Source organism: Camelus bactrianus, chromosome 19 (assembly GCF_048773025.1).
Source record: "Camelus bactrianus isolate YW-2024 breed Bactrian camel chromosome 19, ASM4877302v1, whole genome shotgun sequence".
Lineage (NCBI taxonomy): Eukaryota > Metazoa > Chordata > Mammalia > Artiodactyla > Camelidae > Camelus > Camelus bactrianus.
The window spans coordinates 1,593,133-1,614,411 of NC_133557.1; the positions used below are offsets into that span (position 1 = coordinate 1,593,133).

The 21,279-nt window shown below is 41.8% G+C and overlaps 1 long non-coding RNA gene across 5 annotated transcripts in view; it reads left to right on the forward strand.

Annotated features, from left to right (window-relative positions):
- LOC141574017 (uncharacterized) overlaps positions 1-21,279 on the forward strand; it is a 65,047-nt gene that overhangs the window by 26,546 nt on the left and 17,222 nt on the right. For all 5 annotated transcript variants that reach the window (XR_012500523.1, XR_012500524.1, XR_012500525.1 and 2 more), the window contains 2 exons: positions 16,334-16,532; positions 19,702-19,909. This is a non-coding gene — a long non-coding RNA (uncharacterized LOC141574017). The remainder of the gene's footprint in view (positions 1-16,333; positions 16,533-19,701; positions 19,910-21,279) is intronic.

Here is a 21,279-nt window from a genome sequence, read left to right on the forward strand (position 1 = left end):
GAGTAATATTTAAATGATCATTATTTAAATATTTGTTACAACTTGCCCACAAATCTGTCAGGATCTGGGACTCCTTTGTGGAGAAGCTTTTAAGTGCTGATTGCTTATCTTTAATGGTTATAAATCCCACTCAGATCTCCTATAACGCTTGAGTCAGTGTTGATACATCATATTTTGGGGAATTGGTTTACATTCAGTTTCTTTTTTGGCATTCCATTCTTTTATGTTCTTCTTAAATAACTACAATAGCCAGAGTTATGTCTGCTTTGTTTCTGGGCTTATTTCAAACTTTTTCTGATTCTTTGAAGTCTGAAGTGTAGGTAAATTCCTTCAGGTGCTGTCTGTTTCTGCCTATGTTTTGTGCTTGGGAACTATGGAGCAGGGGTCATTTCTGTTTTAGACACAAGCTAGTTGTCCACCAAAACATTTTCTTCCTCGTCCTCAGCACATAGTGAGATGCTACTTACCAGTCCTCCTTGGGGCTGACTGTGGTCTTGAGCCTGAGTGCTTGCCCGCAGAATGTGCATGGAGCGATGCGCCCATTTCCAATCCTGGCCCATAAAAACATTGCCACTGAGTGAACACTCATTTCAGTTACCTATTGCTATGTCACAAACAACCCGAAGACCTAGCACCTTAAGACAACAACTATCTTACTATTTCTCATGAACCTGTCAGTTACTGGGCAGTATTTTGCTAGTCGAACCTGGGCTCAGTTATGCAACTACGTTGAGTTGAGCTGTAAGCTAGCTTGGACTGGAAAGTCCAAGAGGGTCCCTCTCACACACCAGCAGCCTTGTTACTCACTGTGAGCTGGGGCATCGTGACTCTCCGTGTGATGTCCCATCCCTCATGGCCTCTACAAAGCCTCTCTCTCCAGCAGGATTGCCTGGATATCCTTTTGACATGGAGGTTGGACTTCAAGAGGGAAAATGTGGATGCTGCCAGCCCCCTTAAGGCTTGAACTCAGAAGCTCCAGAAAGTTGCGTCCACCACATCCTATTGGCCAACACACATCTTAAATCCAACTCAGATTCGAAGGATTGGTAGCAAATCCCCACTGTTTCTGGGAGGAGCTTCAGAGTCACAATGGGAAGAGGCATGGGCACAGGGAGACATGATTCAGGGGCCATTTTTCCTATTCGACCACATCGCCCCTGAATGTCCCCACACAGCACCCTCTCTCTTCTCCTGACGAGTAGATTCAGATGCTCAGGGAGCCCTTGTAAGCCATGTAATGAAGGCAGAGCCTCTGCTAGAGGCTCCTCACCCCCTGCTCCCACTCTCTGGCAACTGGGTGTGGTATAAGCAAGAAATAAACCCGGTTTGTGTTAAGCCACTGATATTACAGGCTTTATTTATTAAAGCAGCTAGTCTTCCCCTAAAAATAGAAGCTAAATTTACAGCTTGAGGTTTTTCAGACTATACAGGTAATATGAATTGGATTGCAAACCCATGAGAGGAATATCTTGTGACTGTAGTCTCTCTAGAGAGGTTTTGTCTTTTCTGCCCAACGCCAAGGTCTGAGATGATCCACATTCCTTGCTGATTCGTGTGGGTGTAAACTGTGGGAGGACTTGGAGAGCATAGGCAGTGAGGACAATGTTTTCTTTGGTTATCTTGACTCTGAAGGAAGCCATTTGTGGACCCCATTTTATGTGAGTGAACTCTGACTTTGTCTCCTGGTCCCAGCCAACCCTACCCCCAAATCAGTCTGTGAAAGCCACCAGCTTTCATGTTGCCTGGGACTTGCAAATCCTTCCGCCTAAAGCTGGCTTCGATTCTCTGCTGGCCGTCTGGATTCCTGCTCCCAATCAGTGTGTAGCCTCTGAGAATTCCACATTCTCGCCCACTCATGCTTGCATTTAAAAATGTTATTTATATTTTAGTTAGCATTTTAAATTGTTTTCAGTAAGAGGGTCAGTCTGTTCTGTAAATTTCAATACTGCCAGAAAAATAATCAGGCGTTTGTTTGTAGAGGCATTTAAATTTCTGTGTTTCTCATGACTTTTACAGATGAACTCATGTCATTTTGCTTTTGTGAGTTTCCTATTTACATCCCCTGCTTTAAAAAAAAAAAAAAAACAAACAAACAAAAAAAAGCCACTGGACAATAGGACCAAGTGTATTCAGGAAAAATCCTGAGGATACTTCCACTCGCTGTGCTCTCTGGTGGCTAGTTTACATCCTAGAACCACTGGTAAGATCACAGGTCACACCACCCTCACCTTTCCCTGCACGTGGGGACTTACTGAACAGGCCCGTTCCTGGCCTCAAGTCCTGCCCTTCAGAGTCAAGTGACATTTGTTGCATTCCACTGAACTCTCTCCTATTTCCTGGGCAGTGTGCTGTGACTGTTGGGTTTATCCGTGTTTCCTTGAATTTAGCATTCCCAGCATTAAATCTCTTAGTCTGAGATCTCCCAGGCGCAGCCCCTGAGACGTGCATTCAAAGGCAAGTATTTATTTGGGAGGTGATCCCAGAAAGCTGGATCAGTCATCAAACCAAACTCTGTTTGCATTATGGGAAGAATATAAATGCGAATGCCCAGGAGGCAGAGTCAGCAAGAAAAGAGGAGTAAATGGATAGTACCCTGTTCTATAATCACTAAAGTAACAGAAGTGATTGTGATGGTGATGAACACTGACTGAGTATTTTCCATGAGCTTTGCATTAAATTTAACTAATGTGAACCTCAGAAAATCCAACAAGGTAGGATACTTCTCCTATCCCCATTTTACAGAACGACAAATTGAGGCGTGGATAGGTTACTTAGCTACTTTGTGTCATACAACTAATAGGCTGTGGAGCAAAGTGTGATCCCAGGCCCCCTGAAGGAGTCCACGCTCCTAGATACTCGGCTGTGTTATTACCACTCAAGTTTATTCTAGAAATGAATATCTGCCCTGGGAAATTTGAGAAATGTAGAAAAACATTTTAAAAAACATTTAAAATTAGGGACAACTTCAGTCAAACCATGATCCCAGTAAAATTTGTGAAATTTGTAAGGTAGAATCTGCTTTAAAAGTAAAGGAGCTAATAAATTGGGAAAGCTATTCAAGGTGTTACAGCCAAAGGAAGGGAAGGAGGGAGGGAGGCTGGGAAGAAAGAAAGAAGAAGGTAGGACCGGGTGCAAACCAGGTTTTTCTCCATCCAAAGCTCTTCTTTATTCTAATACTCCAGCTGGCATAGGCGATTTATCTCAGGAACACATTATGGGATCAAAGGACAATTTTGTTAGAGCGTGTGGGTGTGTGTTTAGTTGTAAGAGCTCATAAATCTTTGGCTCCTCATGTGGAGTCTGTGGGGTTTTTATTTCGGGTCTCCCCTCCAAGTTCCCACATTTACTGCCATTTACTTTTTATACTTTTAGGCTGGACACAGAAGTAACTAAATTGTCCCATAGCTTTTTAAGAGCCTCTTGCTTGTTGAGGCTTATTCCATATTTAAATTCAACTCAAAATAGTATCCAGATCATTTTCCTACTAATAAAAGGAGTATGGCCTAGATGATCAAGATAAAAATGAAGGTACATTATGCAATTTTAAAAGGAAGTGATTTTTCTCTTTTTTATTTTAAGCACTGGAGTAGAAAGATGGGTAGAAGAAAGAAATCATTGGAGGAAATTAAATTAGGGATCAAGGAAGGGCAGGCTAATAACAACCAGCTTAATTATAATAATTTATAAAGGCTTATTATAGGATGGTTTTCAAATATCATTTCATTGGATCACAATAGATCTGACCTGGTACATCTTAAGTAAGCTGCTTCATTAGCAATCAATCTAAAGTCTTGAGGACTGCCAGACAAGCATCTGCAATCTGTTATTAGTGGGGAAAATATAAGTTATTTTTAGCCATGGATTATGTGGTTGTCACTAAGTGCACCATTATTAGATATTTTAGAGAGAATTGGACAAATGGCACAATTAGGAGGAGCCAACCCTTCTAATTTAAGAAAACCTTGAGCTAGATTTTTCATTTTGTACACAGGCTAATAATTAAAGCCTACCTTATATTCCTTATTTTGTCTTTGTGTTTTGATTTCTGACTTTGGCTGGTCGTTACTGTCTCTGGCCTAGATTAACTGTTTCCTTCTGTGAGTAAACATGAATTATCTATAAGGAACCTTGTACTCAAACTGGCTTACAGTTGTTAATTGCTCAATTCCTAAGGCTGTTTGAGCTTTTTCAGAGTGGCTTCAGTTTGTATGGGTTTTCAACTCACTAATACCTCACCATTTAAAAATTTGGATTTAATACAATAATTTACATCAGGTGGTTAGAGCAGTGTTTCTTAAAATGTGGTCTCTAAACTGACAGCATCAGCGTCCCTTGGGTGCTGGTTAGAAATGCAGCTTCTCAGGCCCCACCCAGACACAAACTGATTCAGAATCTCTGGCAGGCAGGACCCAAGAATCTATGTTTTCAAAAAGATTTCCAGGTGCTTCTTACGTGCACTAAAAATTTCAGGTACAGGAGGTTATTGCTGGGGTTAGCAAACTTTTTCTGCAAAGAGCCAGCCAGACCATAAGCATTTTAGGCTCTGTGGGCTATGTGAGCTGTTAGAATTACTTGTCTCTGCCGCGATAAACAACAGAGGCCACCATGGACATGAGTCTGGCTGTATTCTGATGAAGTTTTATGTACGAAAACATGAAGTGGGCTGGATTTGGTCCATGAGCCATAGTTTACTGATTCCTGGGTTAGAGCATGGCCTGCCAATAGTTCCAGGGTTTAATGTCATGTCTGGAAGTTGGGAAACAGAAGGAAAGAAAGCTAAACTTATAAATGCTTGCTGTGTATAAGGCAGCTCACATTTCCCCCCCAAACCAGTGGCTGCCATATCTAGCCATGAAGACTGTGTACTAAAGAATGACAGTTGGTGACATCTGGAACTGTGCAGCACACAGCCTGGACAGCATTACATTGGGGGTCCTAGGGTTGCATCATCTTCATCCTACAGATACACTGCCAGCCAGTGTCAGAACCAGGGTTAATCCTGGGTCTGTCTGGCCATGGAGGCTGCGCTCTGCCTACTGATTCAGCTGAAAACGGATAACCTAGCTGACCCCAGCTGTGGGCTGTATGTTTTCCCCTTTCAAAAAGCACAAAGGCAAACACTTGCCACTGGACGTTGGAAGGATGAGAAAGAAAGAGGGAGAGTGTGTGTGTCAATGAAAGACTCGAGGAAATATCGTTGACAGTAAACTGAAAATAACAGCAACTGGAAGATTACTTTAGAACAAGGTAGACATTAGTGTTACAGCAGGTTGGTAATAAGTTCTCTATCAGTTAGTTACCAATGCATAACAAGCCATCCCAAATCTCAGTGGCTGACAATATTAAGACTTTACTATTGTGCTTCTGGTCTTGGCTCAGCTCACTCATGTGTCCGTGGTTGGCTGTGGGTTGGGCAGCAACTCTGCTGGCCTTTGCTGCACTCTCTTTCATGTTTGAGAGTTGGCAGAGCACAGACTTGTCTAGGATGGTCCCAGCAGGGACAACTGGACTCCCTTCCATGTAGGTGCCCGTTCTCCTACAGGTTAACACAGGCTTTCTCTCGTGGTGGTGATAAAGTCTCAAGGAGGAGGGTGAGCAGGAGTGTGCCAGGCTTTTTGGGGCTAAGACTTAGAACTGGCACACCATCATCAGGGCTGAATCTCTTTCCACCAAAAGATGAGGTCATTTCCTCTCTTCTTGAGTTTTGTCTGCCCTTGTGACTTGCTTTGGCCAATAGATTGCAGCAGGAGTGATGGCGGACTACTGTAAGCATAGCCCTCCAGTGGTCTCGAGCTCTGCCCAGTAACTGTGCCCCGGCTCACCTGCTGGAGGTGGGGTGCCATGCTGAACAGAGACAAGTTATCCTAGACTAGCAGCCCTTTGTCATCCACAGCCAACCAGAGATGTGTGGGTGAGCCTAGGGAGACCAGAAGAACCACCCTGCTGATCCCAGCCAAAACTGAACCCAAAGAGTACTGATCTTACCATTAAGTGTTTTTTTTTTTTTTTTTAATGTGGCACAAAAACTGATATGGATGTCATACATATCAAATAACCACCATTTATTATGTATTCTTTTGTGTGAATGATGAGATGAGTAGTATTTAATCTTTACTTCAATTTGAACTTCATAAAGTTGTCTGAATATCAATTCTTTTGTGTGAATGATGAGATGAGTAGTATTTAATCTTTACTTCAATTTGAACTTCATAAAGTTGTCTGAATATCAGTGCAGATCTCCTAGCTTGTCTGTGCTACTATCAAATCAACCAGCATCTTTAGAGGTGTGCTGAGAAGTCTTCAGTACATAATTCTTATCTGTGAGAAATTCTTGTCCTGTGGGTGAGGGAGCTATGTAAATAGATTATGACAGTGCAATATGATTCCTGCTGACACAGAGCTATGGAAGCACAGGGCTGTCAAAGAGGGACATGTGATTCACTCTGCTTCGAGAAATTGAGGGTGGCTTCCCAGAACTGTTTGCTGTGCAGAGGGAGTGAAACTTCAGAGTAAATGACCTGTGCAAAAGTGACTAGGTTCCCAGAAGCCCAGTAGGTTCAGGGAATAATAAAGCTGGAATCTAAGACATTTATGAGCCACTCTATGCTCCTAGGTTCTGGGATCCTCACTTCATCTGTTTATCCCAGCCTTCGGGGTTTCACATATTCTTTCACATATTCATGGTCTAGATTGCCTCAACCCCAGAAGTGACAATGGCATTGAAATTGGTTTTATCTTTGTGTCTCCTTTGTGCTCTGAGTAAAAAGGTCCCCTTTATTAAACCTTCTCTGGCAATACTTAGTGTGAATTCTTGTTTCCTAACCAAATGGTGACTGATCCGATTCTTAAGGGAAATGACTCTTAGATCTGTGGGATAATATAGAAGATAATTTTGAAGAGGGTTGGGTGGGAGAATGGGAGACTGAAAGAAACAATGGTGATCAGGACACGACTGCAGTTTCGTCCAGGGCAGAGTTACAGGGAAACTTAACTAAAGCAGGGGCCACGGGAGAGGGAACATTTGCCTAAGAGGCAGGATTCATCCTTGATTCTCCCTTTTCTCTCTCTCTGCACCCCCGGCCACACCAACACAAGCACAGACAGCAATTCCATTAGCAAGAACATTTAGTTCTCCATGCAGGAATGTTCCAAGTGTGGCAATGCTTCACTACATCTGCTGCAGAAATTCTAGTCTGAGCTATCTTTCCCAGCCTTGATGATGGTGAGAGCCTCCAGCTCTCTCCCGTTCTCACTCCTGTGTCCCAGATGAGGCAGATCCACAGAAACAGAGTCTAGATGAGCGGTTGCATTATGCAGAGAGCAGCCAGAGTCATGCTTGAAAAACCGTAATTCAGCCCATATTGTTCCCTGCTTAAAACTCTCTAATAGATTCTCCCCTAAGAGAAGGAGAACTGAAGGCTTTTCCTGAGCAATTCGGCCTTTCTTTCTGGTGTCCCCGTACCCTTCTCCCTGCCTTAGTCGTTGTCTCCATCAGCACTGTTTCCTGTTCCCTGAACTCACAGAGCAACATCCTCCTCGGAGCTTTCTCCCGGCTACAACCTGTGCCTAGAACTCTCTCCTCCTGCCTGCCCCTGGGCTACTCTTTCTTCATCCTTCTGGTCTAAGTTCAGACATCATCTGTTCAGAGAGACCTTCTTCTCTTTCCTTTCTGATGTGTCTTATCTCATCATGTTCCAGCACATCACTGTTTAATTTTCTTCATAGCATTTATCCGAATACCATTTCATCTCCTTTCCTAAATCTCCACCCTCCTCCTCCTCCTTCTCCTCTCTCTCCTCCTTCCTCCCTCCCTTCCTTCCTTTTTCTAGTTTTTTTTTTTTCCTGGCTTCTCTCATTACAATGTAATATGCACATAAACACAAGGGCAGGGACATAGTACACACTTGATGAGCAGTTTTTAGAGGGACAGATGGTAAGTTTAAGGAGACATTTCTGAGGTCACGTGTATGGGCTGTGACAACTGTTTTGAGTGTAGGAGAAAGGAGAGAGGGAGGAATTGATAAAAATGCCTAGATTTCTTGTTGAAATCAAGCTACTGGGTGATGACAGTGCTATCAACCAGATTGGGACTATCGTTAGGAGAGTGCGTTTTGGAGAGAAAATGATGAAGTTGATTTGGTGCTATGATGGTCTTTCATGCTACAGGATACTTGGGGAGAGGTCTACTGCACAGTGGAAATTTGGGTCTGGAACTCAGGGAAGGCGATGGTGCTGGAGTCAGAGCCTTCTTCACCATCACTACAGATAAAGAAACAATTATGCAAATATTTATAATTTGGCAATCCAAATTCTCACATATACACTTATAAACATCTAAAAGAGAAATATATTCACAGATGTGGGGGATAACATATACATTTCTAAGTATAAACATTTAAAATATAAATGTATTCATAGATAAAAAGATACATTTATTTTCAAATGCTTATTTCATAAATGTAAATGAGAAAGAGCTTTACATTCTAGGACAGTAGTAAATGAGTGTAGGCCAGATAAATGGAATAAAAGATGGTTTATAAATTTTAGAGGCTTTAGAATCATTTAGAATCATTTAAGAATCATATTACTCTGAGGCCACTCCAGGATATATTTATGCCAGACTTCCGGCATTTGGTATTGTAATAAGCAAACAGTTTGCATTTTTGTTTCTTTGGTTTTATGTCCATTTCTGGGTCCTCCTGAGAATCTGTCATTTTAAGCCAGGGGAATTAGAGTGGGATTGTTTATTTCAATCATCCCACTCTTTTCTGCTGGTTTTCCTGCCAAACAAGCCTCACCAGATAATGTGTAAACTGATGAAAAATCCAAGGTGAAATGTGTATAATAACTGTTCTATTTGAATGCTTTTATGGTGGGGAGAAAAGGGTGCCTTCTACATTATGACCGTTTAAGTGTTAGAGAAAGAAATCTTTATTTCGCTGCTTGGAGGGGACACTGAACTTGTAAAATAACTACATCTATCATTCAGTAAAACACTTTTTCAAAGGTCTTTGCTGTATTTTGAAATTTCTGATATAACCTAAGTTTATTCCTGATAAACTTGTTACCAGGAGGTACCACCTGGCAGGTATAAACAAATAAGTAAGAGCCCTTTAGCTTGTGCCCATTCTCTGTCAATAGGATGCTTTCTTAATATTTGTAAGTGATTAATTTTTCAAGTACATTAAATATTTTCTTTGAAATATATTTTATATAACTGATTTGTCTAGAAAATTCCATTTTCTACATTTAATTCAGCAAATGCTTATTGTCTGTATATTAAACAGTGAGTAATTCTGGAAAGAGGTGGGAAGGGAGTGACACCAGACCTTAGCCTCCCAGACTTAGAAGTATCTTAGTCACCTCAATGTAAAGTATGCTATGAACACATTATATCACACTTGCAGTATTTCCATGAATTCTGGATTCATCCAACAATCCTAGAGATGTTATTATTCAGAAGAGGAAGGGGGAAGGAGTAACATTGCCATTAAGGGCACAGACTCTAGAACCAGATTTCCTAAGCTTGAAATTTGGTGTATTTATCAGAGAAAGTGGTACTAGCTGCTGTAACAAAGATCCCTGAAATCCCAGACACTTAACACAGTGTGACTTAACTTACATGCCACTGTCTGGGGTGAGTCAAGAGGACCTCCTGGTCCTCCATCCTGCAAGAGGTGACTCAGAGGTCCAAGCTCTTCACGGTACAACTCTGCCATCTTGGGGTCATTTGCTTCCAGCCAGAGAGAGAAAATAAGGGTAGAAAACCATGCCACATATTAAAAGGTCCAGACCAGAAAAGTGAACTTCACCACTTTTACTCACATTCCAGTGGCCAGAATCAGTCACGTGGCCCTGCCTTGAGGCAGGGGCAGTTGGAAGTAAAGTCTTTGTCGCACTGGAAGGCAAGTGAGTTTAGCGCCCACAGAGCATCAGCTTTGCCATGCCTGGCTCTACCATTTGTTAGCTTATGAGTCTCTCTTTGTCTCTGTTTCCTCATCTGTAAAATAGAGGAAGTAATAGTACTGACCTCAAAGTGTTGTTATAAAGATAAAGTGAATCAATATATGTAAAATGCTTAAAAGAGTGCTTGGTAAGTGCAATTGAAGTAGGTTAGCCCTCCTTGCTTTATATGTGAGGAAAATTACCATCAGGGAGTTACGAAGGGCTATAGGATTTCAGAGTAGGAAGTGACCATTTTTACTGGAGGTTGTGGTTAGCAGAATAGCCCCCTAAGGATGTTCACACTGTAACCCATGTAACCTATGAATATGTTAACGTTACCTGGCAAAAGGGTCTCGGCAGATGTGATTAAGGCCAGTGACCTTGAGATAGGGAGATTATCCTGGTTTGTCTGGATGGGCTCAACCTAATCACAAAATCCCTTAAGAGCAGAAAACTTTCTCAGTTGGAGGCAGAGGAGATGTGACAGAAGGGGAAGTCAGAGGGAATCTAAGCTAGAAAAGGACTGGCCTTGACAATAGAGGGCCCAGGGATCTCAGTCCTACAGCCTCAAAGAATTGAACTCGGCCAACAACCCAAAGGAGCTTTAAAGTAGATTTTTCCCCAAGAACCTCCAGGTAAGATCCCAGCTGGTCAACACCTTGAATTCGTCCTCATGGATCTTTAGCAGAGGACCAGGGCAAGCCTGCCTAGATTTCTTACCTACAGAACCATGAGACAATCAATATGTGTTGTTTTAAGCCATTAAGTTCATGGTAATTTGTTATGACAGCAACAGGGAACTAATAAAAAGGAGGATCAATAAAGTATTCATAATAGAAAAGGCACTTCAGATGGACTTGATTGACAGGCAGGATTCTGTTACTTGGGTAAAATGAGAGGACTTCAGATGGAACAGCTTTGAGCAAAGGAGGCAAGTGGGAAGGTGGGGCGAGGGGTGTTGTCAGAGTTGAATTCCAGACAATATCAGGGATATATATGCAGGGGTTAATGGCTGGTAGATTGGAATCACAGGGTTGAGGGCTTTAAATTTCAGGCTAAGGAGCCTGTCCTTAATTCCACAGCAGATGAGGAATGGTTGCTGGATTTTGATCCGAGAACGATGTGGTCTGGGACGTGCGTTAGGAGGCTGTGGAACGGGAGGTAAATGGGAAGGCTCACGAGCTGAGGGAGCATCAGGGCATCAAAGTGCTTACAGGCAGGTCGTGAACTAAGGTGGAGCTTTGAGAGTGGAAAGGTGGATGCTCTAGTCAGCCTGTCCTAGGTCGGGTTCTCTAGAAGCAGACCCTGAGGCCAGGGTCCGTGGGAAGTAATTTACATAGGCATGGCTCTCAGGAGAAAACCAGTAAGGGGTTGTGGGAGACAGGACAAGGAAGGAGAAGAGATAAACGAGTGAGCCTTCAGGACAAGACCCAGCCTCCACCTGATCCCACAGAGGGCTCCGGAGCATAAGCTTCACCCCAGAGTTTGTTCGGCTTGAAGGGCCAGGGCACTGGGCTTTCCTGCCTCTGTGCTGATCTCTCCTTGGCTGTAGGCCACCCAGGAGTGATAGGAACTCCCAGGGCAACTCTTTGCAGCGGACCTCAGGTACAAGCCATGGAAGCGAAGTAGCACAGGCTGGTAGATGGACCAGAGAGCTGGTGAAAGGCACTCAGCAACCTGGGAGTTCACCGACAGCACCAGCTGCGGGGACGGCGCAGCGCGAGGGCAGGGTGGTTGATAGGACATGAAGGTGAGTGGGATGGAAGGGAACTGAGGGTGGCACCAGCTCCAGAGCCCTTTGCCTTGGGAGAACGACGGTGCCAGAAACATGAATGGGAATATCAGGAAGGAAAGTCAGGCCAGGTGAAGAAAGACAGGAAAAACAGTGGGTCTATTTGGGACCTCAGGTGTCCAAAACCCTCTTTTCCATAAACATGTTATTTAGAACACGAGAGGCTTAGCTCAGTTTCAAGTGATGCAAAGGCCCTAAAACTGTCTAGGTTGTGTGAACTCAGACTCCTGTAATGGTGGGGCTCCCCGTCCTACCTCAGTGCATTGATTTGTTTTCATATTCTGAGAATGTCTACCTAATTTCCACACATAAGGGTGATCAAAACGAAGCCTTATTAAATGCGTTCACTTATTCCGAGGAAACACATAATCGGATGGCAATGTTTTATTGCTACTAACAATGGAAGTCGAACTAGATATTGATCCCATTAGTATCTTATTCAAGTTAAAGGGGAATGAGCAAGAGACCGTTCTGTGTTTTCTCTCGCCTCCAGGATTAGTCTCAGCGAGAAAAGTAAGTGCTGTCGGCTGAAGTATACACAAAAGCACACTGTGGCAAACAAACTAGACCATGATGGATGAGAGGGGCAGCCAGGCACTTGAAGAAAACAGCAAGCAAGTATTTCCTAATCTCACAGAATTGCTGGAATCTTAGCCCCAGGGAGAAGTGATCTGGGGAGAACCAGCATTCTAACTTCTGTTCCATTTAGCAAATGATTCCTGGGTTCTCTTCACATGTAGGAAGCCATTCTAGGCCTTGTGGGAGGTGGAGAATGCCTGAGCCTTGGCTCCTCGGATGGCCTGATGGTCTGTCATGTGGGAGGTACAGTCTTAGAAAGCAGCCTGGAGAGTCCTTGCAAGCTGTGACTCTGGAATGACAGCATGAATTCAGTCCTCACGGTGCCATTAAGCTATGTAATTCTGTGCAGGTCATTTCATTGCATAATTCAAAATGCATTGATTGACTCCTGCCATGTGCCACTCACTGCAGAGAGTGTAACCTTTAAGCTGCTCTTGAACACAAGGAGGTGATTGCATTTTCCTAGGGCGGTGCTTCAAGGCTAAAATGATCTCCCCTTGAAGTGTGGTTCCTGGACGGGCAACATCCGAAAAACCTGGGTACTTGCTCAAAATGCAGATTCTTTTCAAAATTTCATTTCATTTAGCATTTATTTTTAAAAATTTGGATACCAGTTATATGTAGGACACCATGATAAATACAAAAAAATACAAGAAATAGCTTTTGCTTTAGGCCAATTACATTCTCAGAGAGAGTTAAAATATTTACACAAGTATGTATTACTCAAACCATTGTATATTATCTTGGATTGAGAAGAAGCTAAGTAGTTTAAGGTCTGAAAGTATCATCAAAGTCCATTTTGGTGTGTGATGGTTAATGTCATATGTCAAATTGATTGGGCCTTGGGATGCCTAGATATTTGGTCAAACATTATTCTGCGTATCAAAATGCAGATTCTTGATTCCATCTCACACCTGCTGAGCCCCCAGTTCTAGGGGTGGGGTCCTCAAATCTGTTTAACAAGTCCTCCATGTGCTTCCCATGCAGGCTGAAGTCTGAGAACCACTGGATTCAATGTGATTAGGACTGCAGGTGCAGAGCGGGGCTCCCTCCTCATCTGCAGGTCGGAGCACGTTGAAACAACTTTCTATGAACAAGTCTCTGTTTCTTCATCTATTTATTGGTGAATGGGATGTAGGGGGTATGTAAGCAATTAGAACAGGGTCTGGCACCTTGTCTCTAGAAATATGGCCTGTCATCTTTATTAAAGGACTTAGCTTGGGAAATACTGGCTATTTTTTAATGGACGGTGATGCTCAGTGTGTTAAGACCTTTGGGCTCAACTGCAGATCCCCATTCAAGTTAGCTCTAAGGCCTCAGGCAAATTACATAAGCACTTAGCTTCAGCATCTCTAAAATGGGAATGATACTAGCACCTCCCTGCTGGAGCTTTCACAAGGATGTAACGGGTTCTTTAGCATGGTGTCTGGGAAACAGGCACCTAATAATATTAGCCAGTACATTAATGCTATTTATAATTATTCTTGCTAAATACAGCTCATGCTATAGGGCTGTATGCAGACCCAGGGGCAACACTTATCTTTTGGGGGACAGTCAGCAGGTTGGGGAGAGATCTAATTTATTTGGCTTGAGCCCCCCGACTCAGATCTGATAATTATCTGGTCATCCCATTGTTCTCCACTTGAGAGTTTGATGACTACAAAACGTCAGCAAAAAAGTCAGTATGAAGACAATCATAAATTCTCCATGAAATATTTGTGGCAGGATGGTAGAAATATCATACTGTGGGCCTGTAAGTACCAGGCATTGTGCCAGACTTGTGGTTCACTGTCGAGCAAAACCACAGTCCCTAACCTTACGGTGTTATGGGAAAATAGACATCCATTCATTCATCCATTTATTTACTTGAAAGATATTTATTGAATATTTACTACATTTCAGGCACTGTTCTTGGCATGTACAAGCTTGACACACAGGTGAATATAAAATTTTAGCTGGAACAAATACAACAAAGAGAGGTTGGTAATTCTAGAAGACTTTATAATAAAGATAGTTGCACACATCATGGGATGTAACTAAGAGAAAACAGAGTTGCAGTAATTTTTGTTTGTTTTCTTACTTATCTTTTTTCCCCTTAACTCTGATGAAAGATAATGGGAATACAGATGAATGCACAGAACATAAGAGTATAACTTGAAGAACTTTCACCAGTGAACACATGCATTTTATCAATGTCCAAACCAGAAAACGGAACATTACCAGCATCCTCATGCCCCCTCCAAGTCACCACCACCTAAAAGTAACAAATAACCTGACTTTTAATACTGTACATTAGTTTTGCTTAGGCTTAAACTTCATAAAAATGAACTCATACAGCATAAACTCCTTTGCATATGAGTTTTTTTTTGGCCTTTCAACATTATATCTGTGAGATACATTTGTGATGTTGTGGATGTGATTGTAGATTGTTCATGCTCATTGCTGGATAATATTCTGTTGTATGAAAATATGCCACAGTTATTTTTTTCCATCCTATGTCTGTTGGGAAATTGGATAGCTCTCAACTTGTGACTATTATGAATAAGGCTGATACAAATATTCTATTATATGTCTTTGGGCAAAGAGATGTATGCTTTCTATTGAGTATATATCTAGGAATAAGGTTACTGAGTCATAGGGGGTGCAGATGTTGAACTTCCATGGATAGTGTCAGTTTTCCCAAGTGGTTGGACCAATCTCTACTCCCATCAGTAGTGCATAGGAACTCCAGTCAGCAATGGTTTCTAACCAGGTACATCCCTGTGTTTGACCTTAGCCTTCTTCCAAGCACTAAGGGCTACTGAGTAACCTTGTGTCTGATCTCCCTTCTGAGCATGGAATGTTATGGTGGGGGAACTCAGAAGAGGATAGACTCCTTTCTCTGGCTAGTGAGAAAAATGTTTTGATCAAAGCAGATCTTCCAAAGCAATAATGATACTTTACATGAATACATATATTAGGGAGGCACTTCCTTTTAAAACTTCCTGTTTCTACTACTCTTCACTGACTGAATGTCTTAAGTGTGTTCTGGATGGTATAAATACAGAATATTATAGAGTGCTCTGATAGCACCTATTTTTTCCCTAGAAAAGATGAATGGGCTCTTTCGAATTTTACTCATAGCAATTTTCCAGCTACTTGAAAAGTAGACTAAGAGTCACGCTTCATTGGCTGTTTGACACTACACCTTAAATACTCTTGTGAGTAAAAATGAAAAGTAAGTGAATTCTAAAAGTAATGTGAAAATGGCTCCCTAAGTATGACCTTGGTCTTTGTCTTACAAACTCTTATCACTGAACAAAGTGCACAAATTTCCAATTTGGTGAAACACAGTCTCGTGGCCCAAGGATCCTAGAATACAAGAGAAAGAGACGTATCCTAGGCCTCTAGTCAGGAAAAAGGTCTAAAGTCAGGAAGAACTCAGGATGAATAACAACATAAGAAATAGCTGAATATCGATATAAAGAATTTGCCCAAACCCAGTTTCTGTGGGATAGAAAGCATAGAACTCAACCAGTGGGCAAAAATAAATCAGAAGTGGAGGAGGAATGCTTAGGAACGTTGATTGATGTATCAGTCAGCATGGGCTATGCTATTCTGGGTAATGAGTAGAACCTGTATTTCAGTGGCTTACAATAAAAAAGAAAAAAGGTTTGTTTCTTGTTCATATTTTATGCCATTTGTATTCTGGCTGTAGCTTTATTTCACATCTTCTGCACCCTGGGGTGCGGGCTGACTCTGCAGCCTCAATCTGTGCACTAGTTATCTCCTGACACATTAATGTGGCAATTCCAAACCACTACAAAACTTCAGCAATGTTCAGGAATAAACATTTATGCTTTTTGCTGAGTCTGTATGCCTCCTGGACAGTTCTGCTGATCTGGCTTAGGCTCAGTTGATCTCAGCTTGGCCCCCTCACATATTTTGTGGCTGACTTGAAACAGGCTAGTGCAGGATGGGCTCAGCTGGGAGAGCTCCTCTGTGGTCCCCTCATTCTTCATTCTCATTCTTCAACAGGCTGACCCAGGCTTGTTCACATGACAATATCCGGGTTCCAAAACAGTGAATGGAAGCCCTCCTGCAAATTAGATTATGAAATAGCACGGCATTGTTTCTACCACATTCTATGGACCAAATCATCTCATGGGCCAGCCCAGATTCCAGGGAAGAGGAACTCCAACTTTGATGGAAGTTGCTACTAGATCACATTATGAAGGTAGAGGCAAAGAGTTGCAATCATTTTTGTAATCAGTTTCCTAACATCTAGAACGTTGCTTGCCAAAAATACTCACTGGAGAAGTGAACGTAGGAAATATTCTCTTGTAAGTGACACACATTACTTTTCTCACATTTCTTTGTCAGAGCAAGTCATATGGCCAAGCCAGATGTCAACAGGGTAGGGAAACAGAATACTCTATCCCAGAAGGGTAGTGAATATTTGTAAAAATAATAGCCTTCCAAATAAAGAGAGAGGGAAAAGTACAGGTTTTTTCAAGTATGTTGGTGCCTAATAAGGATTGTCCTGGCATGAGGATGTTTCCCAGATGTTAGACATGACATGAAAATGTTATTCATACCCTTTTGTTTCCAAAGGGTTGTCCCTTAAAAGTCCCTGGAGCATGTAGGGACCCCCACTGTCATAATCTCTAATTCAATCAATATGGTTGCTTATCAGTCTGACCCTTGGAAGCAGCAGGCATACTCTTTGTGCCTGATGTAGCAAATAGTACAACAAGACCAAAAAGAACCCTGAAAATAGGTATGTTTTCAAACTTGATTCCCCATCCAGTCAAGCTGTAGCAGGTACCAATCCAAAAGTTCACAAACTCATGTGTGTAAGAAATCCAGCTCTTTTTATTTTCTGTAGCTCTAGTTAATTTCTATCATGAGACCGTATGCCACAATAAAGTACAAATTTGATTTTAATTCATTAATTTAATTCAGGGTTTCTACGTGCTTACCTAAGACTGGATGTCAGCCCTGTGGCTTGTGTGGTGTGGGACCAGGGATATGCAGTCCTCTCTCATGTTGGCATCTTTTGAGCCATCCTTCATCTCTATTCATAGTCTTTGGTTCTACAGAGTGCTCCCGCACAGTCTTAACATTCTCTCCCACCAAATATGGCTTGGTCATATGACTTGCTCTGACAAAAAAAATGTGAGAGAAGTGACGTCTGTCACTTACAAGAGAGTATTTCCTATGTTTGCTTCTTTTTTGGCCAGCAGTGTTCTAGATTTTAGCTGGACACATGGGCTCCTGTGCCACACCAGCAGTGGGCAACCCAGAACGTATATGTGAACCCCTTCACTGTTACCATGCCATCCTGGGTCTTCAGGAGACTTTCAGCAGACCCGACCATGATGGGGCTGAAGGTGGGATCTTTGTGACATTGATCAGGGCCAACTGTCTAGACACAATCCACTTCCATATCCATCCCAGGGTCTTACTGACTACCTAGGATTTCACCAAAGGAGATCTAACCCTTCCTCACTTCACTCCTCCACATCTATCCTGTTGTTGTTTATCAATCCTGTCCCAAGAAGCTGAGTTTAAGATCTCATGGTCTTCCTCTCTTAGGCAACCACCCCTGTGCTCCTCTCTGCCCTCTAGTCCCTTATTTGGTTTGAGGGGTGGGTAAGCTGGTAAGCTTTGCTTTTGCACACCTTACCTTCTTCCACATCTATTTTTTTAATCTGTGCATGTGTGCTCTTTTTTGTTTTCTTCCCCTACAAGGCCTCCCCTTTTAAAACTCAAGAGCCTGGAAAACAGTTTTTATTTCTCCCCATTTATCTTCCATTCCTTGAGGCAATGAACATAAAGATGCTGCTGCTGGAACAGGGTGAGGGGACAAGACAGGAGTTAAAAGGAAGTAGCAGGAATGAAAACAACAAAAGGAAAAATGATTGGTTGCTGGTGCACTGATAAATGCTTAACAGCTTGTTCTTACACACACACACACACACACACACACACACACACACACACACACACACACACAAAGCCTGGATTTGTATTGTAGTGTTTGTTGGTTCCTGTGGTGTATATACCCTGACCATGGCTGATTTCAAATTACCAATGTGGCATTACTGAATATAGAGTTGGGAAGTGATGGCCAGTAGTGGACCATTATGTCCTATTTTTGTCATATGGAGAAAAAAAGATAATCCAAGAGCATACATAAGAGCAAGTGTAGTAAACTGATTAGAAAGGGATGGATTGTGAGTGATTAACTTTGTTTTTTAATGTAATTTATTTAATTGCAAGTTTATATAATTTATTTTTTACTAATCATTTTGTTTAACCAGCTAACAAAATTCCTGAAAATTTAACAGTAGGCTCCCTGCACACGGCAGTTGTTACTATTTTGAATATAATTAGGAAAGCAGGCTTTTTTTTTTTACTTAAGAGTGTTGAATGCGTCCTTTGTCGTTATGCAGTGTTTTGGATGCCTCTCTGAGCCCTCCCTCACACCCTTCAGACTCACTTATGATGCAGTTGTTGGCATCAAGCTCATTCCATTTGTTTTGTCTTTTGCTTTATGCTCAGCATCTTTTTGTTTTTTTTAATCCTAATGTGGAAGTGTGGGATTAGTCTACACCTGCTGGAACAACCATTTCTCATGGGGAAAGTAGGTGATGGATCATTCTCTCTACTGACCCTCATTACAACAAGACCCAATTTCCCACATCCATGTAACTCCCTAATGGACAGTTGGACTGAATATCCCCTATCCTTGTTATGTTCTCTGTTCTCCTCACTCCTGGCCTCTGAGAGAACCTCCCAACAAACTACCTGTCCCTAAGCCCACATCAGGCTCTGTTTTCAAGAGAACTCTCAAGAAAGTCATTGACTTAATGTTCTTGTACTACTATTTTAGAAGAGCTTATGTGATTCAAGAGTATCTTAGTAATTTTAAACCATGCACATGCACTTTTTAAAGAGAAAGACTATGATATTTGGACTAGAAATTTAATTTTTGTAGAAAAAAAAGACTAAAGAGCAGTGATTTAGGCACTCAGTGGTACAGAGACAGATGACTTTGTCTCTCTATAGGCCTTGGGACTTCCAATGACCTACGGGCAGGCCTTAACTTTCTCGGGCTGCTTCTATGGGAAATAGCCTTATGGGACCATCTGTCATCATCTGGCTTGACAAATATGTATTAGATGTGACAGATTGTAGTTTTCAAGATGACCACAGTAAGATCTCTAATCCGGTATGTTCTTCTTAACGTGTGAGTCTGACACACTTGCCATCAAAAAGTCGGGTCTGTGTTTCCTCCCCTTAGTCTGGACAGGCCTTTGATTATGTTAGAAAGATTGAATGCTGTGGATTTCCCAAGCTATTTAATAAGTGATCATGTAGCTTCCACTTGCTTCTCTTAGGACAATTTGTTAGAATTCTGAGCCACCGTGTCAGCAGCTCAACCACCTGGAGGCCACCATGTTGTGTGGATGCCCAATGTGGCCCATGTGGAAAGATCACATGGAAAGTCACTGAAACAGCTTTGGGAGAGAGAGAGAGAGAGGCTCATCCAGTCCCCAGCTGCTCCAGTCTTGTTCCAGAGACCACCCCCAAGCCAGAAGCACCCAGGTGAGTCCTTCTGGAATTCCATGAGAGATAATACTTTTATTGTTGTTACTTTTAAATGCTAAATTTTAAATACAATGAACAATAGTAACTAGAATGAAAGAGTTGCTCAATTCATGTACCTCCCTTCATTTTGGTAGACAGCCAGGCTTATGTCCTATCATGAGAATAAGGAGCAGGCTTGCAGCTCAGCTTGGGAGCTGTTAATTACTATATATATTTATATTTTTAAGTTTGGGGATAATAACAGCAGCTCTTGACAACTGAAATAACAAAGTAATAGATGGGAATATAATGCTGAAGGCGTCTTGAGTAGCGTTTTCAAGTATTTTAAGAAGTATTCTTTTTTTAACTTTATAATTTCTATATACTTAGAAATTTATAGAAAGTTGAAAGAATGGTACAAATAAATTCTACAAACCCTATATCCAAATTTACCAATTATCATTTTGCCACATTTGCTTTATTATTCCCTCTCTCTCTCCTATTGCACATGCACAAACATGCACTTAATGTTTTTTTTCTGAACTACTGAGAATAAGTCACAGAAGTTATGCCCATTTGCCTCTAAACCTTAAGTGTGTATTTCCGAAGAACAAGGATACTCACTTCAATAACCAAGGCACATTACCAAATGCAGGAAATTTGATATTGATAGAGTTCTCATATCCAGCCAACTGACATTACTCCAATTTCTCCAATCTTATCAGTAATGCCCTTTTTTCACTATTTCTTTTCCCTGGTCCAGGATCCAATTCTGGTTCACACATTGCATTTCGTTTTTGTATTTCTTCCCTCTCAAGGAGAAAGTTACTCTATTTTTCAGGTTTCTAGAAAGATCTGTCACTTTCTTTGTCTTCACTATTAAAGAGATATAGAAGCGAATCTGGCCTTCTTAAGCATTTCTGAGACTGTTTTGCAGACTGCCCTCCAACAAGGTCTATATTTCTGGCTTTACCAAGTTAGAATATATAAAAGCCTTTGCACAGCCAGGGAGGGTCTATATGTAGCTGCTACACCATTAGCATCTACCCAGGTAGGCCCAGTGTGTCTATGGAATTGAGAACCACCTGTGACTTGACATTTAAGAATCTAAAGAATAAGCCAGAGGCTTAAGGATTTGCATTTCTTGTGAATAAGTAATTAGCGATTACTACTGCTCCTTGAAATTGGAAATATTTGTGCTGTGAGGCTGTCTCTCTCCAACCAGCTGACTCCTTGAGGCCCCAGCCTGTTTTCTTTCTGACTTGACTTGAGAGTGGTGTAAGGTCACTTTCTTTTTTAACTTTTTTGAGTTATAATAGACAAATATAATTGTATAAATTTCAAGTGTACAGCATGATGGTTTGATATACATATACACTGTGGAATGA